An 11,947-nucleotide genomic window follows, 5' to 3' on the forward strand; every position below is an offset into this window, starting at 1 on the left:
TTGTAAGAAAAGGAGTACGACATGAGAATGACTCTGAATTAGAATCCATTTGATAAATGTATTACTTCAAAATTTAATAATGGGTGGCCAAAGGTAACCCTGTTCAGAAGAGAAAGGCTGGCATTTTAATATTCTGATCTTGGTCTTGCCACTTAGTTGTTTGGACAAATCACCGGGCCTTATTTGATCTATATTTCTTACAAAGTCAATTCCTGCTCTCATGTTCTATCGTAGGAGGTCATGCATTCCGAATGAAATCAAGCAGGCATTACGGAAGCTTAAATGTTTTGAAATGCTGGTACAGAGAATCATACACTTTCCCAAGGTAATCTGAGATTCAAGAGGAAGTTATTCCAATTAGTACAGATTCTGATTTTTGACGTGCCTATGGCCTTACACCATGGGTCATTGTTTCCTTGTCTAAATTCTTCTCATGATAAACCATGGAATGTTACCACCCATCATTCAAGTTCAAAAATAATCAATTCACAAACCAGGTACATCAGTTGTGAATCCGAGAAGCCCTGTGAGATCCAAATCAATTAAATGACGTCAGCTTACACTCAATGAAATCCAAATAAAGGGATGAGCTTTCTGTGTTTCTCCTTGTCTAGTTTCATGTGATAGGAGAGAAAAGAAAAGAAATCCATCTTCATCTTATGCCCTTACAAATTCCTTCCTAACTGGTGCTGCATCAGGGATGGGGGGTCTCACTCAAGTCCACACGTAGTGCTTCTCTTTCCATCTTAGAGTAAGCAGCAGGCTGAAACTTGACCTTACACACTAGTCTCTATGTGACCCCTGAACCTTGCCTGGGATAGTTTGGTTATAACATTCATGAATCATGTAGTTATCACTTTCCCCTGTCACAGCTGGTTAACCTCAGGGAATTGCCATGGGAACTCTCTTGCCCCATCAAGCACTAATAAGATCCCATGTAGATAGTGTATACCTGCCCAAATTGAGTACTCTGGAAAATGTTCCACTATTTTCTCCCCCAGCCTCTGTCTCAGTGATAAGATGACTTTGCATGTCCCCACTCACCCCCAAACTTGCACATCTGTAATGAATTCCAAACCCAGGAGAATTATTTCCTAGTTTTCCCAATGTTTAGATTTGAACTGGGATCTTTAAACCTTAGAGGTTTCCTCGTGATTGTATTAGCTCAGGAATTCCAAATATTTTAACCAAGGTATATTTCAGGGTAACTTCAAAACTGAGAAAAGAACTTTCCTGGATGCCAGTGAACCCAGGGTCATGCCAGTAGCTTCAGCACGCTGAGAACTCATTATGGAAATTCCAGCGGTGCTCTTAGAGGGCTGCCAGTAAGAGAAGATCCTAAGATCTACAGTTTATGACAAATTGCCTGGGTCTGGAAATATTCAACCAGCTTGCACTCTTTTGTTGTTTGAGTTAAGAATATGCCTGGAAGAGTGCATCATTCAGTTCTCAAACAGAACGATGTAGGCTCTAAATAGCTCCCATGACAGTCTGTCTCAGAAAGGAATGCATTTCACAGACATATTCAGGGATTCCATTTTAAAGAGTTCTTTTAAGCTGGTAAAAATGGCACACATAAGATATCAGAAAGAAAAAAAAAATGGGAAAAGCTCCTTTAAAAGGTACTCCTGAGAGACTCAACTTGAGGTTCTTTAAGAAATCACTGCCATCCTTTGCAACAAGAGAGTTGCTGCAGAAGAGAAGGTCAAGCTTAGGAAGAACGTCAATTCATTTAAAGAACGAAATACAAGCATCAATATTAGTAGCATAGATATCAATCAGTATAACCTTTACTGAGAATTAAATGTCCACAATGAAAATGCAATGGTAAGTGGCACCAAATACATCCAGAGGACCCAGCTACCATTCTCAAACTCAAAACAGCTCTGGAAAACTCTGCCAAAGAGAGAGCACACTGGGCTGGGCAGGCCATTTCTGAATTCACAGACTTTCACCGCTACCTGGATTGACAAGGTTTTTTGACCAGAAACACAAAATCAAAGGCAGAAGGAGAGTTCTTTGTCTGTAGACAAGTATCTAAGAAGTAGATGTCCCCAAGGATGCAAATGATGAAGGCCTGCGAATGTCTTTGTTCACAGCAAAGACAGCAGACAAAATAACTTTCCTTCTCCCATGATGCAGAGTTCGAGAACAGTATCTTGTCATTCACTCTTAAAATGCCAGGGAAAGAACAGTGACGGTAGTTCATGGGCAGGGATGGGGCCTGAGATGAGAAAGAGAAGGTATGGGTACAGATAGGAGAACAAACAAACAAAACAGCATAACTTATTCCAGAAACTCTTTTCATAAATGCCAAGCTTCTTAACTCCAAAGTTAGGCATGTGAGAATCCATTCAAAAGTAGAAAACGACCTATTCCCCACCTGATCATAAATTCCAGGAAATGCCAGGCGCTTTGATTATTATGGCCCATATGCCACAGATTCATTAAAACACAGACCTGTTTAAGTTACAGGAAGCACAGCTTTGCGGAATGAGCTCCAGAGTGAGTCCTGGCTTGACTGTTCTATGTTAAATAATGCTAGGCAATTTGCTTAGTCTTTCTCTGTGTCGTAACTCTAATGGTAAGAAGAGACAGGGGGCATGGGGAGAAAGTTTCCCCATTTCTCCTGCTTAACGTTCATGCATGTTGTGAGAATCGATAACTGGCATCCTGAGAACACCGAGAAGTTTCCGGAGGACTAATACTGGGCATCTCCCAGAGCTGCATGCCTGGAGCTTGGCCCATCTCCCCATGGGACTCCACAGTGCTGAGAATGTTGAAAGATTCACACTGTAAATTTCCTCCTTCAGCAAGTCCCACTTGTAAATTACAGTTCATTGGTATTCTCTGATGTTCCTTGTGTAGGAGGTAGGAGCTGACTGCTTATTTTTAAAATAATTTCCAAAGCAGGATTTTTTTGTTAAATATCAAGGCATTTTAACTGGGAAAAGAAAGGAAAGAGAAATATCTCATTCAGTGAGAAATGGATTGATTCACTTACTCATTCCATAAACATACAGGGAGCAGCTCCAAAGTGCAAGAAATTCTGATGGCTCTAGAAATGCAAAGTGAAGTGAGGCAAGGCTCTGCACTCAGGGGCTTATGCTCTCATAGGAGAAGAACACAACAAGCCCAAATCGTGCACCCAGAGTTATAAAAGCCCATTGTGGCCATGGCTACACTGTCCTGGAGTTTCCAGAACAGCACATCCCTTGAAATAGACTGTAAAGACACAGAATAATTAGATGGAGAAGCAAAGGCCATTCCAAACAGAAGGAGCGGCATCCACAAAAGTAGGTGTGACCCAGCTTTCTTACATAGAGAAATATTTCCTACATAGAGAAATATTCAACGCGATAGATATAGAGCACAGCTACAGAAAAGTAGGCTCTCGACAAGTGGGGCAGTGCCAGTGAAAGGGAGGCAGCTGATGGCGCCCGCATAAATGCCTCACCCATCCTTGAGGCCCTGGTGTTCACTGGTGCTAGGGGAAGAGGCAGGATGGAAGGACAGACATGCACAAGATCAGCCTTGGCCCTTCCAGGCTCCAACTGCAGTGATTACCCCGGCCCCACGTACTAAAGAGAAAATAACCATGTCAGTTATGCTTTTCTCAGAATCACTGCTTTTAGGAGGTGCCTTGAGGAGCCAGGAACTGAATCATATCTAAATTCATGACTAAAATTGTAGAAAATGTGCAGATCTGCTAGACAGTGTGAGCACCAAAGAATAGGCCTCCTTAAGATATTCAGTAAGGCTCCCCCAAACTGTGTCATGTGGATTATTTCAGGCTGAGGTTAATCAAGGTCCTGCAAGCTGCAGAGAATCCTTTACCCCTTTCTTAACTACCTAGAAGAATGAAAATTGGGGTATTCCCCCAGAATAAGGATTTTTTTTATTACCCGGAAATAACCATTCTTTAAAAAAAAAAAGATTTATTTATTTATACATACAAGAGCTGGGGTACAGGCCAGAGGTGTGGGGTGGTGGTGGTGAGAAGATTCACCAGAGACAGAATGGGGAGCAGAACAGGCAGATCTACTGAAATACACTGCAGAGGGGAGCAGTGGGCGAGTCAGGAGAGGTCTGCTGCACCGTGTGGGTTGCTCCCTGGCCAGGAATCGAACTCATGCTGCAGTGGCTGTGGATAGCTTCATAGGTTGTGTCTTAACCCTAGCCCCACCAGGGAGGCCCTGGAAATAACCATTCTGTTGGAAAAACCCATTTATATGGCAGGGCAGGGATATTTTCATCATAGCAGTCCCTCTCCTCTCTTCTTCAAGCCCCGGGTCTGTATCCCATTCCTTGGCTCAGGATAAACACCCTTTTTTTTTTGTCTCATTTACTTTAGAATTTACATCCATGTAAATTCTCCATATGAATGTAATTAAATGTGTTCTTTCCTCTTTCTAAAATGTCTGAGTTCATTTGATTGCTTGACTAGCCCAACCAAGGAGCACCCAGAGGGGTAAGGGTAATTTCCTTTCTGCCCCCACAGTGCCCTCTGTTGAAGAGACACAGCCCCTCTAACGCGGCAGCGGGAGATCGCAGAGGTTATGCTTTGGCGAGTTGGAGCAATTACCCTCTAAAAACACTAATGACCACTAACATTTATTGAGCTTTCATTAGATGCCAAGCACTATTGTCCCGAGGACATGCCGAAGACTAAGAAATAGCTCCTGACTCTCAAGTGACCTCCAAAAAAAAAAAAAATAAATAAGTCATTAGAAACAAACAAACAAAAAAATCAAAGGGAAAAAAAACAAGCTCTTGCACAACCTCTGATTAATATGTGAGGTTTTTGTTGGTGGTGTTTTAAGAATAGTCATTTATCTAGTTCAGCAGTCTGAAAAAGACATTTAGATCAAAGAGAATCATGTGTAAGATTTTTCTCCATTGATCATAGTGCCAGGAGAGAAAGCTAGAAAAAGCTAAGTATCTGCTGCCTCCATGTGGCCACAGTTCATCCTTTACACTCAACATTCACATCAAAGCACATTTCATACACCAACATCAGAAGTATGAAATGAAGAATTTTGAAGAAAAAGGCTACAGTCTTATGTGAGGGACTTATCCTTGCCTGTGTTCCTAGGAAAATACTATGATTAAATTTGAAAAAAAAATTGCATCTCTCTCCAGGACAGCCTAAGAGTAGTACATTTTGGTTTATCCTTTTTTAATTGAAAACTCCTTAAAACTCCTTAAATTTCTGCAACGCCCAAACAGGTAAAAACAGTTTTTTTCCAGGAATCAGAGGACAAATTCTGGAAGCTTGTCAACCAATATCTTAGTTATTCACTGTGAAGGTTGTGAAGAATTTCAACCAAAGTTCAAATTGGTAATTTTCTGGTCTTTTTCAACTAACCTCTCTCCATCCTACACTCCACTCCTTAAAAATCTGTCATGAAATACGCTTAGCCAAGCAAATACATTTGCTCTTCTCCACATATAGGCCAAAACAACTGAATCAAGTTATTCTCTCACATTTATTTCCACTTTCTGGAACTTTATTCTTTTCCATTTACTTCACACTAGGCAATTTCTACACCTAAATTCATCTTGTCTGTAAAATATTCCCAGACTCCACTAAGAAAACTTAGGGTAACAATTTCAGTATCTTCACCTGGAGTAAAAAAAAAACAAAAAACAGAAAGACATAAAAAAAAAAATGACTAGACGATACTTTCTACTTTGGCACTTACACATAAACAACTTAAGGATTGCATCTAGTCTTCTGTTTTTGTTTTAAGATTTATTTATTTATGCATACAAGAACTGGGGCACAGGCCAGAGGTATGGGGGGTGAGAGGATTCACCAGAGACAGAGTGGGGAGCAGAACAGGCAGACTGACTGAAGTACACTGCTGAGGGGAGCAGCGGGTGAGACAGGAGAGGTCTGCTGCGCCACGTGGGTAGTTCCTGGGCAGGCTGGGGATCAAACTTGTGCTTTGTCTTCTATACTATTACAAAGATACATATGGAGAGAGAGACACATGGAGGGTAGAGAGATGCAGAGACAGAGACAGAGACAGAGAGGCAGAGGAAATAAGAGAGTTCAAGACACTTTTTTTTTTCATGTTAGCTCTTTATTTTTACTCTCAATTTGTATCGTTGTCCATCTTCATACACTATCACACTGTTTTAGCTAATGTCATTTTATAGCAATTTTTGAAATCAGGAAGTAAAAGTCTTTCAACTTTGTTCTTTTTCATAAGTGCTTTTGCTATTTTGAGTCCTTTAAGAATCAGCTTGTAGGGGGCCTCTCTGGTGGCACAAGGAGTCAAGACGCAGCACTATGAAGCTACCCGCAACCACTGAAGCACGAGTTCAATTCCCAGCCAGGGAGATGACCCACATGGCGTAGCAGACCTCTCCTGTCTCGCCTGCTGCTCCCCTCAGCAGTGTATTTCAGTCAATCCGCCTGTTCTGTTCCCCACTCTGTCTCTGGTGAATCCTCTCACCCCTACACCTCTGGCCTGTACCCCAGTTCTTGTATGCATAAATAATCTTTAAAAACAATTAAAAAAGAATCAGCTTCTAAATTTCTTTATTTTTTTGTAATTTTTTAGAATTGAGGTAACACTGGTTCACAACACTGTCCATTATCTAGGGGAACAGGCTCATACCTCCTCAGATGTGTGTCACCTCACCACATCCAGCACCCAAGCTCCTGTAGCCCTTTACCATAGACCATTCATTGGGCCTCCTTCTCCCCATTGATCCCACCCCACCTTGAACTCCACAGTCATATTTCTAAGGTTTGTTTAGGTTTAGTTTTGTCAGTTCCTTTGTTTTGTTTCTTTATATTCCACCCATGTGTGAAATGATCCAATATTTGTCTTTCTCCTTCTGACTTATTTCACTGAGCATCATCCCCTCCAGCTCCATCCATGTTGTTGTAAATGACATGAGTTTATCTTTTTTGATCACTGAGTAGGGTCCCATTGTGTGTACACACCACATCTTCTTAGCACACTAACATGTCATTGGGCATTTAGGTGGCTTCCACAACTTGGCAAATGCAAATAGTGCTGCAATAAACATAGGAATGAATAATCCCTTTGAATTAGTGTTTTTGCATCTTTTAGATAAATACCGATGAGTGGAACTGCTGGATCACAAGGCGTGTTTATTCTTAATAGTTTGAGAAACTTCCATACTGTTTTTCACAGAGATTGGACCAGTCTACAAACCCACCAATGGTGTATGAGTGTTCCCTTTTCTCTATACCCTTGCCAACACTTGATTCTGGTATTTTGTTTTGTTTTGTTTTCTTTTATTTTTTGGATATGCGTCTATCTCATGGGTGTGAGGTGGTATCTCATTGTGGTTTGGATTTGCATTTCCCCAATGAGAAGTGATGTTAAACATTTTTTTCATGTGCTTGTTGGCCATCTATATGTCTTCTTTGGAGAAGTGCCTATTTACATCTTCTGCATTTGTTGACTGAGTCGTTTTCATGTTGTTGAATTGTATGTGCTATTTGTAGATCTTGGAAATTAGCCACTTGTCAGATGTATAAGGTGCAAGTATTTTCTCCTATTCACTAGGATGTCTTTTTAGTTTAATGATAGTTTCTTTTGTTGTGCAGAAGCATTTTAGTTTGATGCAGTCCCATTTGTTTATTTTCGTTTTTCTTTCCCTTACTCTTGGAGTGACAGCCCCAAAGACATCACTGAAGCCAGCGTCATGGAGTATTTTGCCTATGTTTTCTTCCATACATTTTCTAGTTTCAGGTCTTACATCCAAGACTCAAATCCATTTTGAGTTAATTTGTGTGTGTGTGTGTGTGTGTGTGTGCGCGCGCGCGTGCCGTGACATAGCAGTCTAGTTTTAGTTTTGTGCACATGGCTGTCCAGTTTTCCCAACATCATTTGTTGGGGACATTCCTTTTTTAATTGTATACTCTCAATTCCTTTACCATAGATTAACTGTACATATAAGTGTGGGCTTATTTCTGGATTCTCAATTTTATTCCATTGATTTGTGAGTCCATTTTCATTCCAACACCATACCAATCTGATTACAATAGACCTGCAGCATAGTAAGTTTGTAAATTTTCAGTGTGGGAAGAGGAAGTTGGAATTTTTTTAGGATTGAGTTGAATCTATAGATCTATTTGGTATCTATACCAATCTATTGTATAACTCTACCTGACAGTATTTGGTTTTCTAACCCATGAACATGGAATATCTTTTCATTGATTTAAATCTTCATTAATACCTTAGCCATAGTTTGTACTTTAAGTGCACAAGTCTTGTATTTCTTTTGTTACATTGATTCCTAAGTAATTTATTGCCGATGCTATTGTGCATGGAATTCTTTTCATAAATTTCATTTGTATATTTTTCATTGTTAGTATACAAAAATAAATTGATGTTTGTGTATTGATCTTATATGCTGCAACCTTGCTCAAATTACCTGTTCTAGAAACTGTTTTCTGTAGATACCCTGGTATATTTTACATATAGCATCACAGCATCCACAAATAAATAATTATACTTCCTCCTTTCCATCTGGATGTCTTTAAATTTTTTCCATGTTGCATTGGCTAGAACATGCAAGTCAATGTTGAGTAAAAGTGACAATGGTGAATAACTTTGGCTTCTTCTCTGTTGAGGGAAAGTGTTCAGTCTTTCACCACTAGTAACTGCAGGATTTTCATAGATGACATTTATCTAATTGAGGAAGTTCTTTCAATTTCCAGTTTGCTAAGAGGTTCTTAATTTTTTTTTCTTTATCATGAATGGGCATTAGATTTTACCAAATGATTTTTCTATATCTATTGAGATGATCTTGTGTTTCTTATCCATTATTCCATTAATACAATTTATGATAGAAGTTGATTTTCAGATGATCAATTAATTTTGCATTATTGAAATTTCTAGAGTTTTTTATTTCTTTGGGTAAATTAGAATTAACATCTAGTATCATTTCTTGTCAACCTGAAGGACTTTGTTATTTCTGGAAAAACACATTTGTCTGCAAAAAAAAATAAGATTATTTTGACATTACAAAATACTAAATAATGCAACTTAGAAGTAAGTACAAGGCTAAAATGGGAGGGCACAAAAATGTTGTTGGATCCCATTAACTGCTGGCACATTTATACTTTCACATTGTATCTATATATATTCAAAAAAATTTAACTGTGAGGTGACCAACAAGTCCTTGGTGTTTTTTTTTTAAGATTTATTTATTTATGCATACAAGAGCTGGGGCACAGGCCAGAGATGCGGGGGGTGAGAGGACTGACCAGATATAGAGTGGGGAACAGAACAGGCAGACTGACTGAAATACACTGCTGAGGGGAGCAGCGGGCAAGACAGGAGAGGTCTGCTGCGCCATGTGGGTAGCTCCCTAGCTGAGGAGCAAACTCATGCTGCAGAGGCTGTGGATAGCTTCATAATGTAGTGCTTAACTCCTCGCATCACCAGGGAGGCCCAAGTCCTTGGATTATTAGCTCATTATCCTCCTCCAACCTATGTGAAACTAGATTGGAATTTCTTTTTGTGTTTGGATTCTAGAAGATTGTTCTTACCTGTGGTGCTATATTTCCATATGTAATAGTTTTTGTCTTTCTATCTTCCTATTTGAGTCTTCCATGTTTTATTAATATGTTTAATATCTTTAGCATTTGGTTTTATTTACTTATTCATTTATTTTGACCTTCGTTGGCTTCTGTATGTACTCAGATCTGTTTTGTAGTTGCTGAGTCTGCAGGGTGGGGAGGGACTTGGAAGGATCCAGATGTTGGTGTGGTTAAGTTGAACTGGGACTGGGATATTGTTATCAACAATATCCCTCCTCTCTGGTTTTTGCGATGAGAAACTCAGTACTCCCTGTGCTTTCACTATACCTCACAGAGTAGGTAACAGCCTCAGAGGGTTAGAAGGGGGAGTACAGGTAAGAATGACTGTTCTGCTAATATCTTTATTGGGGACACAGTCTGTGGAGCATCCCAGCTCCTCCACAAGGTGTTCCCCTTTCTAAGGGCTATGCCTCCACACAACGGCTGCTTCCCTCTCCCCTGTGCCTCTGGCTGAGCTGACCACCCTGTCATGAGTTCCCCTACTCCAGACCACAGCCCACATGTTTCTCTCTCCACCTGCTTCCTATTCAATATAGCATGAGTCTCCTCAATGTCCATTCTTCTGAAGTCTGCACTGGTCTCTACAGACCAAGGGATAATCAATTTTACTCCTATCTGAGAGATTATCTGTCCAACAATGGTCCCTCTGACCTGCTGCTTCAAGAGCCACAGCCTGTGGGGACCAGGCCCTGCAGTTGCCTGTGACATCTACTCCACTTGGCAGGGCTTGCTCCACTGCTTGCCAGAATCTACCGGGAGTGGGTTCCTTCCATGACCCTTCCCTGGGGCTCACTGTAGCCACCGGGGCCTACTTCTGTGGGCTTTTTTCCCAATTCCATCCAAGGGCTTGCTTAGGTCTGCCAGGGCCTACCTTGGCAAGGGTTGCTTCCAGGTCCCCCTGGAGCTTGCTGAGTTCTGCAGGGAGCCTACAACCATTGGGGCAGCTTCCAGGACCTGTTTGGGGGCTGAGATTTGCAAATCTTATAGTGGCAGTTCTATTTCCAGCACTCTGCTTGGAGTTCACAGAGGCCTACCTTGTTGGCTCTGTGCAAATGTTTGCAGAGACCTACTATAACAGTTCTGCCTCTAGATCCCTCCACGGAGCTCACCAAGGGTACACCTATGTCCGTGGAGGCCTGCTATGATGGGTCAGCTTCTAGGTTCCTTCCAGGACTCACAGAGGCTATGTCAGGCCCTTCCTGGAGCTCACTGAAGCTGCACAGTTACAACACAATGTTTTAAAAGCGTCAGAGATAAAACAAGGAAAGCAGCATTAGAAAAATTTCATTGGTGGTTTGAATGAGAGACAAAGCTAGAACCAGAGCCAGACATGGACAGCAGATACGTCCCAATGAGAGCCAAAGGTGGCAGTGAACGTGTCCTCAATGTCAGTCACCAGCAACAGTTGAAGGTGGCATAATGTCCTGGCCCGGATCATTGAGTATCTTCAACTGAATCTGACAAAGATCAAACAGTTGTGCTCAGAAACTGCCTGCTGTCAGATTATGGACTTGCTGTTCCCCATTGCCTTAAAGAAAGTAAAATTCCAAGCAAAACAAGAACATAATTGTATCCAGAATTTCAACACACTACAAACAGGTTTTAAGAAGATGGATGTAGACAAAATAATTCTGGTGGAAAATTAGTAACATAAAGTTTCAGGACAATTTTGAATTCATCCAGTAGTTCAAGAAGTTTTGATGTAAACAATGATGGAAAAGACTGTGACCCTGTAGCTGCCAGGCAAGGTGAAGGAACTGCAGTGGCACTGTAACAGGGTGTTCCCCAGGAAAGGGGGAGGTTCCCTGCCCCTATAACAGCACCTTCCCTTGTAGCTCCAGCTCCAAACAAACTGGAGAAACCTCTCAGCTCTGGCAGTGCAGCTCCACAGAGGCCCATTGCAACACACAGAACAACTGCAGCCCCTAAGCTGGCCTGGGTGTGGTGAGAAAGAATCGTAGCGTGGGCAACTAGGATGGTGAAGTAGCTGAACTCATGCACTAGGTGAATGTATTGAAACTTATTTTCAAAAATTTGGAGAAATCTCAACTTCAGGAAGCTAAAGAACACTGAATTGATTTGCCAAGAGAACAAGGGATAAATCAGCCTGTATTGCAGAGGACTGTGGACATTCTTTAAGCCATAGATGAAGGCTTTGTTATACCTGATGAAGGGGGCCCACAGGAAGAACAAGAAGAGTATTAACAGGGCTCCTTGGTGGCACAAAGCGGTAAGCATTAGCATTATGAAGCAACCCGCAGCTGCTGCAGCATGAGTTCCATCCCCCGCCAGGGAGCAACTCACATGGCACAGCAGACCTCTCCTGTCTTACCTGCTGCTCCCCTCAGCAGT

General features: G+C 41.3%; 1 pseudogene across 1 annotated transcript in view; it reads left to right on the forward strand.

Annotated features, from left to right (window-relative positions):
• Positions 1 to 11,734, forward strand: part of LOC311187503 (microtubule-associated protein RP/EB family member 1-like) — a 29,463-nt pseudogene extending 17,729 nt beyond the window's left edge. The window contains exons 2-3 of the transcript in view: positions 11,007 to 11,365; positions 11,396 to 11,734. The product of the transcript in view is annotated as a microtubule-associated protein RP/EB family member 1-like (transcript). The remainder of the gene's footprint in view (positions 1 to 11,006; positions 11,366 to 11,395) is intronic.
• The last annotated feature ends 213 nt before the right edge of the window (positions 11,735 to 11,947 follow it).

The sequence above is a fragment of the Talpa europaea genome (assembly GCF_964194135.1).
Source record: "Talpa europaea genome assembly, chromosome: X".
Taxonomy (NCBI): domain Eukaryota; kingdom Metazoa; phylum Chordata; class Mammalia; order Eulipotyphla; family Talpidae; genus Talpa; species Talpa europaea.